The sequence below is a fragment of the Tympanuchus pallidicinctus genome, unplaced genomic scaffold, assembly GCF_026119805.1.
Source record: "Tympanuchus pallidicinctus isolate F22 unplaced genomic scaffold, pur_lepc_1.0 scaffold1, whole genome shotgun sequence".
Lineage (NCBI taxonomy): Eukaryota > Metazoa > Chordata > Aves > Galliformes > Phasianidae > Tympanuchus > Tympanuchus pallidicinctus.
In genome coordinates, this window is record NW_026294618.1 from 70,226,236 (window position 1) to 70,239,216 (window position 12,981).

At 45.7% G+C, this 12,981-nt stretch overlaps 1 long non-coding RNA gene across 2 annotated transcripts; it reads left to right on the forward strand.

Annotated features, from left to right (window-relative positions):
• Positions 1 to 415: 415 nt before the first annotated feature.
• Positions 416 to 5,281, forward strand: LOC128081436 (uncharacterized). 2 transcript variants are annotated; one of them, XR_008207188.1, is made up of 4 exons: positions 416 to 1,776; positions 3,297 to 3,421; positions 3,533 to 3,606; positions 4,729 to 5,281. It is a non-coding gene; the product is annotated as an uncharacterized LOC128081436 (long non-coding RNA). The 2 variants fall into 2 exon arrangements; XR_008207185.1 differs by having other exon boundaries at positions 416 to 3,421.
• Positions 5,282 to 12,981: the final 7,700 nt, after the last annotated feature.

The following is a 12,981-nucleotide window of genomic DNA, read 5'->3' on the forward strand; positions in this document are numbered from 1 at the left end:
GGGGAGTTGCTGTGGGAGGTGATCCCTTTATCTCTCTTTTAACATCCTTTTCACCCCCCTCAGACCACAGCCACTGGCAGACACTGAGTGTCCTGAGTGCTGTGTGACAGTCTCCAATTTGCCCATCCTAGAGCTTCTCATGGCCCAGGGCTGTCCCACAGCCTGGGGCACAGGGATGGAGCTGTGCTGCAAGGATGGAGCAGTGTCACTGTGCTTCTGCTTACACGGGCTTTTAACATGCTGTTTCAGCCTCAGAGTTGCAGAGGCAATCTTGAATGAGGCAGTTAACTCCAAGCCCTAGACTGAACATCTGAGGGGAGAGAAAGGTATAAGAGAGGAAGCTTTGGCAGTGTGCTGCACGCTGGGGCATCCCAAGATGGGCCATGCACATCCTATGTGGACCAACATCTCGGAAGAGGGACAGCACCTTCCTCCTGGGAGGCCTCTGCCAGCAGGGCTGGGAGGTAAGGGGCATAGAGACCCTCCTGCCCTAACTGGTTCCTTCTGCACTCACAAGCTGGTTGCTTGCAAAGTCTAAGAAGCGATGGTTGCTCCATGTGTTATCTCTTCTGGAGCCAGCCACTTTCTCTTGGTGTCAAACTTGGACAATTCCCATGGGCAGTGCTGAAAAGACTTTTTCCAGTTTTAAAGATCTTCTCTGAAAGCAGTTGCTAGGATCTTGTTAGTGAGGATTAAATACTTGGAACAATACAGCACAAGCGTCAGTTTTACTGGAAGTGAATAGGGCAAACTTTCCTATAAGCTGCCCTACTTACAACCCAGAGGTGCACCACGGGATGGCTTCCACAGCCTCACAATGGAAAGAGCCACAGTTCTCCATGCTGCATGGCAAAGCAAAGGCAGGAAAGTAAACACCAGGATTCACCAGGTGCAAAGCAAACAGCTCAATAACCCCCACAGACAAAGCCTGCCCTGCTCCGGTGCTCATAGGTGGAGCTCAGAGGTGAGTTCCCAGGTGCCTCCCAGTGCCCAGCCCAAACCCAGCTGCCTTCAGCCTCTCAGCTGCCACAGGTATGTGCAATCAGATATGGAAGCCAGCTGCAACGTGAGCTATGTTTTCTTTTCAAGCTTCCTCTCTTTACCTTAAATGCTACATCTTCCACAGCTTTAAGGTTCTCCATGCCTTTGAAAAAGAATGCCAGAGCAAGAAGAGCAAACAAAAGGCTGCAGCTCCCCAGCTCCAAGAGCAGAGAAGAGGAGTCCTCACCCAGAAGTGACCTAGGGGCTTTGAACACCAGGCACTGTTAGCTGTAAATGCAGACCACTACAACGTACTCAAGATTTCCAATTGCAGTAAAGGCACTGGAAGCAAGAGATGGATAGGTTGCCAGCTGTGTCAGTATGATAAGACAAGCAAGGACACCAAAGCTTTCATTTGAAAGCAAATTGAAACCTCAGCAGTGACACAGGGCAAATCAGCACATAAGCTGCACATGGAACTCTGAGCAAGGCACTGTGGACAAACGTTTCTTATCTTCAGCTGACGTCAATAGGAATAGCAGCAAAGTGTTTCCTAGAGAGGAGGAGGAGAAAGTCCAAAAGATTTTTCAGCAGTAAAAAAGTGCTTTTCATAAAGCAGTGCTTTATAAAATGTTACTGTTTTTCACTGACAGTGAGCAGACAGAATCACCCACAAGTTCTCCCTGAAGTCTGCTTGTATGGATTTAACAGTGCCATTCCTGCAGGAACGCTGCCTGCTATCTCCACTGCATCCCAAAGACAACCTGGGAAGCAAAGTCTCTCAAACAGCACAAGGTACAGCTGTGGTAATTACCCACTTGCTCTGATGGTGTGTGAAACAGGACTCTGGGAGAGGCAGGATGTGGTGATTGAGGCTTTCTGCAAGATGATGCTCCCCACAGTCACCTCCTCATTTCTCAGAGTTCCTGCTCCTCCAGCAGCCCATCTTACTGACTTCTGCTTTGCTTTCTAGTTTTATTATTTTCATTAAATCTAATTATCAGAAGAGTGGATGAGGCCCATCTTGGATGGATTTTTTTCTTTGTCAGTAGTTTTCATTTTGCCAAGTTTGTTTTTTGTTTGTTTTTTTTTTGCTTTTAAACTCTTTTGATAATAAGAGGCAGGTGACCCAGCGGCAAAAACACTGCTCATCAGCCTGGACAGCTCAGGGGAGGCTTTCTCCCCCCCGAAAGCCCAGAGGAACGAGCCTATACTGCTGCAGAGCTGGAATTGCACCCAGACCACAGGGAACTGTCCTGAGCGTCCCAGAATATTGCCCAGTCTACCTTTAGTATCTGTCTGCTGTTTTTGGGTTGCATTTGCAGAGCGGGGCTTGGGCTGCATGCAGACCCAATGGGTCTTGTTGTTGTGAGTAATGGTGTAAGAGCAGCAGATCCCAGAGGCTAGTCTGCCAGGGGGAACAAAGAGATGGTTATAGGTTTGGGGAGAAAAAATAAGGAAACGAAAAAGAAAAGAGAACAAAGAGCCATTGACAAGAGGCACAAATAAGCTAGGTCTTAAGTGTCATTCCCCATCTGATAAAACAAAAATGTCCAGAGCAACCATTAAGAAAAAAAAATACCATGCAGGATTAAATATCTGTTTGGCTCTATGCACTGACTGTACACAGAGCTCTTTTTCCTTTTGTGCTCTCAGTTATCTTTCTTCTTGATTAATGTGGAGCTGGCCACATACTCATATGCGGATGATGCAGACCCATATTTTGGGAGCTGCCTTTGTGTAGTCTGTACTTTCAGGAGCCTGGAGCAAAGCAAAACAGCAACATGTGTGTGAAGGAAAGGGGAAGGTGCTTGGGCTGATCCTATGAGATGCATCAAAGGGGTAAGGATGAGAGTTTGAGAAGGATTCAAAGCCAGAGACAACTCCAGCAATGGGTTAAAGATGGCAAGACAGTACTGAATAAAAAATACACAGCAGAAAAGGACAAGTGTGGGGAGTGCCGCTGTGGGCTGCTTTGGGGCAAACAGGACATTGGTGACCATCAGGCAGCAAGGAGATGGACGGTGGCTGCCCCTCACTGGGCTGTGAGCAGTGAGGGGGCTGCACGCAATTTGGCTTTGCCATGCCAAAGAGAAGGGGGATAATCCATTCTCCACAGCACGTGGAGGTAAATAAGGCAAGAAATAATGAGATTAAAGTGCAGCAAGGGAAGCTCAATACAGCTGTCAGAAAAAACTTCCTAATGGTAAGGACAGCTGCATATTGCAATTGCCTCTTGGGGCCATGGCATCTCCACTGGAGTGAGACGCATGGGGCTGTCAGGAACGGCTGGGTAAAGCTGCATGCATTTCTAGGCAGCAGAGATGTGCTGGTGCTTCTTGTTAGTTTCTCTTCCAGCCACACTTTTGGAAAACAATTGAAGGACTGCCAAGGTCAATGGCACTGCGGTGATTTCCACTGGTGACAGACAGAAAGCTAGGTAAGCCCAGTACTCCTCTCCAACCATAGTATTTGTTTGCATGGAAGTAGGTGTACTGCTCAACATTCCTTTCTCTGTGCACTTCCCTGGCTTCCTCTTCTCATCATGCAGATCACCAGTGTGTCTCTGAAGCACAGGATGTGATGTCCTCTTGGGAACCCAGCTGGGGAAACTGGAATTCAAAGGTGAATAAGTAAAAATGTGGGGTGTTTTATTTTCTTCTTCTTCTTTTTTAATATATATAAAATAGAGACTGAATTCTGCAAACCTATGTGTGGTTACTTCACTGTTAACCCAAGGGTAAATATCCTCACACTCAAGGCCCATCTCCGCTGACTGGAGCTCCCCATTAAAAGGTCTGTGCTTCCCTATAGCGTGTTCTTCAAAAACCAGATGACAATAAGAAGTTGTCTTACTTCAGCAAGGCACCTCTTTCACTTCTCTCACCACATCCATAGGAAAATAGCTGTGCTAAATACACTTTGGGATCAAAGCCCCGTTAAGCAGAATAGATTCCATGCACCAAACCGACAGGCTTCTTGCAGATTTGTTGCTATGGTGCTATTGCCTTGAGAAATTAAAATATCACTCATCAGCCTCCATGGGAGCCTACCCAGAAAAGTAACCACCACAAATTAATAGAACATTGTTTTGGCCGCAGTCACCGAGCAGTTAATTTGCTTTAAGCTTTAATCATCCTTAACTTCACATTTGGCTGTTAACCCACAAACTGATCATTAACTGCATGTAATGAATGACTGATTTCTAAAGGATTGTTCCAAAGCAAGTTGCTTTTTCATTTGTTGCCAAATGACTTTAATATCTCCCACCAGCACATGGGTGACCTATTGATTCCCCCTAGGAATCTGAGGTGAAACAGGGAGGTACTTGCAGGTTATCTGCCTATAAACAGGCTGCTCAGAGCTGATAAACTTGATGGGGCTGCATCCCACTTTCCAATTTCACTCAAGCTTCCCAAAGAGGCAGGAGTAACCTGGCTGGGTTGTTGTGGGTCACAGCTGGAGGTCTTTAATCAACATTCCCAGTGAAACAGCAGGAGTTTGGTTGGCCTGAAACCCAAATCAAGATTTCGCTGGTATTTACTTTGGTGCTTGTCCCTTTCATAGCAGCTGGTCATGGATGAATGTGATGTTGCTGCAGAAATGATCAAATGCCAATTGGACTTCTTGTTTTTTCTTCTCCCTTCAGTTTTAAAATGCCTACAACTGAAATGTTCTAGTGGCAACTCGTTTAGGCTGTTTAGATGTATCTGCTAGTAAATGAAAGGAGCAATTTTTTTGTTTTAGGTAAACAAAATCTTCTGACTCACAGTCCCTATGATCAGCCACGAGACAATCCTCCTCTCCCATCTTAAGGTCTGTAAGGCCCAAGAAGCTGACTCTGACTCACTGAGGAGGCATGAGGACTGGGCCATTTCCACAGTGTGCACCTTTCTTCCTGACAGCGCAGACAGAAGTAAGACGGGAGAAAGCCTGCACCGCACTGGCTCCAGTTTCTCTTCGGGTATCACTGGGCTTTGATTGTTCTCTTTGGTACAAGAATAAGTTAAACTGATATTTGCAAGTATCTATTTGAACTCCCCTGCACTGATAGGCACAGGCATTGGGAAATTTGTATTTAGTACCACCACTGCTGCATCTTTGAACTTAATTTTGGAAGCACCCCTGTCACTCCAGTGAAAGTAAAACACGATATGGAACTAAAAGCTTCCTGCCAGACTTACAATGCTAAGTGCTGCCAGCTTTTTCTGGAGAAGAGTCTTCAGTAAAATATTTTCTAATTGAGGAATGCTGATTCCTTCAAACTGTTGACTTTCTGTTGAGAACCACAAAGAAAAACATGCCCAATATATTTCTCAAATAAAAGTAATGAAGAAAAAATTAGGAATGTCTAATGTGTTTTCATGTTACTGGCATTTATAATGGTGTTTTCTTTATTCAAATGATGCCTGCTATTTAAATAATTTTACTTTCAAGTGAACAAAAAAAAACAGCGTGAAAGTATTGAAATGCAATGTTTCAGTTAACTCCCACTGCTTTTTTTGTTGTTTGCCTGCAAACATTTTCCACAGTTTGAGTTTTCAGTTCCTTTTTGTGACCTTAGAGGTATTTCTTCCATTTCAAGTACCTTCTATTTGCAGAAAACAGCAAGCAGATAATTGTGCCCAAGCAAAAAACAGGGTGAAGCTCCAGCTAAGGCAGGCCATGGAAACACCAGGAAAACATTCCCAGTGCCTCAGCACCTGGTGCCATGGCTTCAGTGCACAGCAGGGCTCTTCTGTGGATTGTTCAGACCAAGCATGCCATGGGCCTCCTGTGAGGAGCTGCCAGCGTGGGGCCCAGCAGGACAAGGAAATGGATAGGAGCAGGCTGAGAACTGGAGGGACAGTCATTTTTTATTTTTTTTTTCTATGTACATTTATTGAATTTTCCAGTTGCAGAAATGCAATCAAGTCAATTCATAGTCCGCAGGAAGAATGTCCTGGTGTAACAAAAACACAAGGTTTCCAGTATTCATTTCTACTGCTAAAATCTTGCAGAAAAGTATCTATTACCACGCGCAAGGAGGGAATGTTCTTAACGGGAACAAAGCTCCCAGTGAAATCCTGGATTGTAGCACTGGGACCAAGGCGATGCAGAGGCTGCCACTGCTGCTATTACTGTTTTTAACCCTGCTATGTCCTGCATCACGGTGGGACCAGCAATACACCAGTAACTTCTGCTGCATTGTGCACTTTTGTAAAGCTGTCTCCTCAGACCACACCAAACTCAAATTGGAAAGAGTTTTCCAGATCTCAGTGAGCTCCCAGTTCTGCCAGCAGAGCTGATAAGAGGGCCTGAGGCAACAAGCCTGACTATAGGGACAGCCACCTCTGTGATTGCAGTCATCATTGCTCCTGAGGGCAATAACCACAATAAAGTGGTTAATAATAATAAACCCAGATCTCCAAGCAGCAGCACTGCTAGCAGCACTCCATGCCTTGGGCCAAGATGTGGAGAAGCTTGGACTGCGAGGTGCTGAGTGCTGGCCTGCAGGGCTGCTGAGCAGCGTGGGGCTGGACACAGGATGCCGGAGTGAGAGTTATCTCAGGGCGCCAGGATGCAGGATGCGGGGTGCAAAGCAGAGATGGGAGATGCGTGCTGCAGGATAAGGGGGTGTGCGGATTTCGGGATGTGAGGATGAAGGATGCGGGGAAGCTGGGACGCGAGGCTGGAGAGATGCCGAGGCTGCTGAAGGGTTACGGTGGCGGCGGCCGCCCCCTGCTGTCGGTACGGCCGCGGTGCCGGTGGCTGTGGGGCCGGGGCTCCTCTGGGAGCTGCCCCGATGCCTCCCGCTGCGCCCCGGATCGGCACCCGCTGCCTGCAGAGCCGCCCCCCTTCTGCCCCTCGATAGCCGCTTCCCGCCAGCCGGCCCCCTGCTTTGGCCCGATTTTGCAAGATGCTGACTGATCCTTGTGTTTTTTGGTTTTTTTTCCCCACCTTTGTGCCAACACTTGGAGACAAAGGAGCGCGCATTTTCCGTGCAAGCTGTCCCGCGGTGCCGTCGGGTTACTGATTTATCCCATTAGCTTAGAGGTCAGAGTAGCACAATCAGAGGCTATTTGTCCACTAGCTGGAGTCACTCACGGCTGACAAAACCGTCCTCATTTCCAGCTCCCTGCAGCTGTGTGAGAATCAGTGCTGCGAGTAGGAATGGCGCCTGAGCCCTCTGCACCCCTTTTCCCAACTGCAGATCATCCTGAATAAGGCAGCACAGCGAACCTGTGCCTACAGGCAGCTCGGTGGCTCCAGCTCTCCTTTCCCAGGGACCGCTGGGACACCTGCACAGCTCTGCACTGTCACCAGCCACCTGTGGTGGGGCTACTTTCTTATTCCTTTATTGCCTATTTTTGTTTTCTATTAAGAAAAAAAAAAGGAAAAATGAAAAAAGAAAAAAGAAAAAAAAAGAAATAGTACAATTTCACTATTATCAGAAATGTCCCAATAAAGTTACAAACAGGCTGTGCTGTACTAATTTCTTAATCTCCTCTAGGATGAACTAAAAACTTACTCATGTGATTACCCAGTTCTCATCAAATATACACAGGACCAACCCTTAGGACTGGTACATGCAGTACAGCATGTTTTCCATGGCTGTTCTGTGCCACTTGTGCAGTGGTAGCAGCACAGCTGGTGAGAACCAGGCCAGGACGTCTCTCAAGCTTCACATCTCTGTCAACCACTTCAGGGGGCTTTTTAGGCAGCTGAAAACTGGTGCTTGGAAAAAAAAAAAAAAAACAAACAAAAAAAAACCAACAAACCTGCTCACAAAGAGCAGGAGGAAATTATGCCAAGGCAGAGGTGAAATCATCCCAGGGCAGAGGTGCGGAAGTCGCCCCTGCACTCTACAGGCAGATTGTTCAGGCACCACACTGCAGAAAAAGAAATGTGTTATTCCATGATCTTTAATTTTTATCCATTTTTTTATTGGTAGAGCCTGATATTTTCCAGCAGAGTTGTAAACCATCTGTCATGAATTCAAGGCAACTGACAACAGGGTTGATTTTCTTAACTGCCTTTCCCCTACAGATAACCCAGAGGTCCCCCCAGGGCCTGAAGACAATAGGTTGCAAACTGTTGGCATTGATAGATAGGCTTCCTCCCCCTCCGTTCAGCCTGGAAAAGTGTTTGCCTGTCTTGTTGCTTAAACAAATCAAATGTTCCAACCCCAAACAATGCTAGAGCTAATAATGGAAACAGGGACTGCTTTAGGGTTTGAGTCTCCTGCTTCCTGGTCCTTTCCATTCCCACCCCTCTGCTCCATCCAGCACTGAGATTGCATTTCATTTAATTATGAAGTGTGTGCACATGTGTGGCAAGGAATTACAGAAATCATTCCAAAGATACTAGTGTCTTGAGCTGTGGCATTGGTGCAGGATTTAAACTGGCAAGGTGGAGAATTAGTCTTCTAAAGAAGCAAAACCAACAAATCACCGTATGCCTTTTCCTCACCTGGCTGACTCCATCTGATCAATGATCTCTGTATTTGCTCCCAGAGATGGGACCCAGTCATAGGAAAAACCATGGCTGCAGCACCAGTGTGAATACAGAAATACAGAAGCAGGGACATGTTTACTGCGTGCTCCTGGTGGCAAGCTTGGCTTACAGCTCCCGCACCCGTGTGCCAAAGTACCTGTGGTACAGACGTGTTAAAACCCTTGCACCACAAAATACTGGATCTATTTTGAGGGTGAGAAAGCATCTGACTAGCAAACTAGCTATGTATATTTTGTCCTGGCTCTGTTAAAAACCTCCTTTCTAACAGAATATGGGAAGTAATGAAACTGCCTGCAGTAAAATACCTGATAAGCCTTTCCTCTTCTACAGAGTGGGTAAATACATGTAATTTTCCAATTAGCTCTTGCTCTGAGCAATTATGTTGATCAAATAATTGAATAAGTGACAGGAATGTGAATTCTGGAGACAGTTAATTTCCTTCATCTGCCAGTTTATAGCTTGACTTGCATGAACACATAAACCAGGCCAACGTGTTATTTATAACTTTGGAAGAACAACTAACAGACATGAAGAGCTATGTTTTTGGTGTACAGAGATGAAGGTTTCTGCTAGTAAATTACAATAATAGCATAAAAAGTGAGTTTGGTGTTTATAGCCAGCATGTGGGACAGGAAGGATGTGGGGCTTGCAGATGAAACAGTGAGTAAGGTCAGAGGCAGTGTTAGCAGGGCTGGAAGTGGTGCTGATAACTGTAGGGGGCAGAGGGGCAGCTAAAGCCTTACTGTCATGTTTGGTGACGCATGGCATTTGTGCTGCCCTAGGGACTGTCAGCACAGCTCCAACTCTCCTAAGCATCCCTGCCCTTCCGCACACCTACCCACCCCTCCTCATATTGAAGCTGAGCATCATTTTTGAGGAAGAGCAAGGACCAAAATCACTTTGCATGGATGATCCTTTGCAAAAGAAACAAACAAGCTGTTTGGTCCTGGACAAGAACCAAGATGCTCTGAAAAAGAAGAAAAAAAAAAACAAAACAGTCCAGCATGCTCAACACTGATGCACAGGAACAACCTTCACAGACCTGGTCCTGATTTCTAGCAAAAGCACAAGACGCAATGGGAGCTTTCTTCAGAATTAACTTGTTAAAAAGAGCTAGGAAAATGCATTTGTTTTTCTTCTTCAAGCTATCTTTAGATTGTCTTAACCAGTTGTACCTTTTATCTGAAGCCCCTGTAGCAATCCAGCCTCCCATCCAACAGGAACTAATTAGCAGAGACATACAGTAATAAAAGTAGCACACAGGCATGAGCCACTGCCTCCCAGGGAGCGTTACCTGGATGAGACCTACGCTGGCTGCAAAGAGGAAAATTGTGCAATTAATTGCTTCCTGATTAAAGATGTTTGCAGTCTGGACCTTACATCTTCAAGGCCTAAGAATAGACACCAAGGTAAATCTGGAGCTTGCCCACAGTTGTTAGAAGACCTCACCACAGACTGCAGCTATTGGTGCTGTAATTTTGGTTTATGAATAAATGCTTTCCTGTCTGGGCATATTATGCCCTAAGCCGAGTCTTCAGAAAGTCAAAACGTAGGGGCAACAGAAGGTCTTGTGTGGGTTTAACTAAATTTCTAAGCCAGTTTGGTTAAAGCAGCACCCTTCTTCTTTGGGACAAGATCCGAGGGGAATTAATTTCCCAGGCTGTGAACCAGAAGACACAAAACTCCCCTGGACGATGCTTCAGGCTAGGAGGCTATTTAAATGATGATAAACATCAGGGCAAATCAAGAAATGACCAGTGATTACAGATGCAGCAGGAGAGGGGCTGTCCTAGGTGAAGGGGCCAGGCTGTGGGGAGGCCTGCTGACTCTGCGCCCTGATGCGGCCGCACCAACAAGATGGGGCTCATCCTCAGGGTGGCCCGAGACCTATTGCTGCAGGAGCTGCTGGGCCTGCAGGCTGGCTGCCGTGCAGAGAAACCATCAGGGGAAAACCAAAGGGCAAAACAAGGGTATTTTAGTGCACAAAATTCCATTCTTGCTGCCTCCTGGGAAGCTGCAGGGCTGGTGATTTATGGATCCCGCCAAAGAAGAGCTTTGTTTGGCACCACAGTTTTTCACGCTTGAGTGTCGCAGGAATACACTTTGTTTGCCTGCATTCTGCTGTTGCCCCAGTATTGTCTCACCATCACTTCTTTGCTAGCTGGCTTTGTGATATTCAGCAGAAATATGCTGATCTTTCAAGCAAGAAAGGCATTTTAATATCTAATTAACTCCGACTATAGGAGCGGGCCTGTCAAGCTCAGGGTGAATTGTTATGCTCTTAAGCATTCACTTAAGCACCTTGCTGGATGGAAGTTTGAGGAACAAAGGTGACAGGTCTTTTTTGTGAGCCCCCAGCCCTCCTCCCCACATACATTGTGTTAGTGAGAGCAGTGGGGTGTTGTATGGCCTGTATTATGGAAGGCTGATGCACGGATAGCAATTTAACATGCGATTTGACCACCCTCCTCTACAAAACCAATCCAGTACCTCTACAGGAGAAGTTACATCACGGAGAAGGAAAATTAGTGGGAGGAAAAAAAGGAAAAAAAAAATGAGCAGAATGTAGAACAGGAGCTTATCAGAGACTCAGATTTTGGGAGAAAAATTCCCTGAATCCTGAGGAAGGAAGGATCCTCTGCAGAGCTTCAAGTGCCCTTCTGACAGCCCCATCTCACAGGAGCTGGGCCCCTTCCTCTTGTGAAAACAGGGCCTGGAGAGCTGAAAATGAACTTTAACAGGAGTCCCCAGAGTGCAGCAGGGCTTTGAAGCTGTAATTAAGCAGACTGGGTCTTAACAAATCTGACTGGCACAGGCAGTCGTGTGTGAACTGTGATTTTATAAACAGTAGGAATTACTCAGAGTGCAGACAACCAAAGCTTGGAAGCATCCGAGGTGGGGCTTTCCCTCACCTCACAGTCAGACCAAGTGCCATCTGAAGTTCAGATCTCAGTTTTGCCCAAGCCTGCAGGTGTTTACATCTGCATGCCTTATATTGCAAGGGATTTGGCTAACTCACCTCCACAAGAACTTGGATTTTAACTTGTTTAGGGAACAGCTGCATTACTTATTTTTACTGACAAGAAATCATCCTTAATTAAAGCATTTATAAGGACTTCCCCAACAGCTGTGAAGTAAATTTGACCTCTCCTCCTTAGTCCACCTCCCTATGCAGTGCTTTCAGCAATCACCTGAATCATTTAGCACATCAAAATGATATTTCCTACAGCTGCAGGTTCAAATTGTCTTTTGGGTAATCTAAGCCCATATTTAAGAATCCAGATCCTGCTATTATGTGAAGGGATTTGTATCTCTCTCTTCTTATATGTTGTTAGCTCTTGTCCTGATCTGTTAGAGCAAACAGAACACAATCGTATCTGCTTGCATTAATCATCAGATGCCTGTTTTGCTCTGCTCACCAATGCAGAGTGCTTGTGAGACACCCACTGGTAACCATGTGCCATCACAGCCCTCTTCAAGTAGTTAGGGGAGCAGATTTCACTTAATCCTCCCAACATAATTTTCTGCTTGGTTGTGAAGTGGGATGTTCAGCATGTGGCAAGGAATGTAACCATGATCCAGCAAGAGCATAGGGAGGGAGAGAGGATAAATAACACAGAGTCACAGAACTGTGATCCAAAATTGCCATAAAGCTGTCCTGGTTTGTCACGTAAACTTCTGGGAAGAGAAATGCTGTTCAGTGGCCAGTACAGTCCAGGCCTCATGGTATCATTTGCTCTCTGCTGTGTCAAACTGAGGACATCTGCAGCACAGAATCTTGCTCAACCTCTAGCCCTGAAGTCAAGGATGGTATCATGGGATATGCCGCAATCGTTTAAGTTTCATTGGCAAAGTTTCCTAAATACTCAGGAAGAAATTGTTCTCTGTTACTGTGGTGGCTCAAGAAAATTCTCATGTCTTACGCTAGTTAGCATCCATTGTGTTATAAAGAACATATATTTATTTTTTATAAAAGCAGAATACTACATGTGATTGGGAAACATTCTTTCCACAGTTTGTGATGTTCGTCTTTATGCTGGCTTTCAGAATTGTAGGCACTAGACATGCAACACTACACTTAAACCTCTGGGGAAAAGGATGTGTCTACAGGCTGTACTCACAAACCTCTGACAGACAGGCCACATTCTGGAGTTTAATTTCTTCACAGAATACTTGCTGGGAGCCTTAAGTAAAAGGCAACCCAATAAAAACACGACTTGCACAGCAAAAGGAACATAAGGAGTGCTTAGGTTATGAAGATGGGTAGTAAGGATCAACTGCATGGCTGTGCTAGAGTACAAATCTGCATTATGAAAGTGAGATTGGTTGAGCTGTTGTTTGGAATTTCATTTCAATATTGAAATATAATGACAAGGAGCCATGCAGGCTTGACTATGAGACCTTTCACTTAGCCAAAACAAGTTAACAACCATAACAAAGATGAAGCTGAGATAAACAAGTTTTCACACCCCTGCAGAGGCTACCAGTCAAGCAAAATGTCTC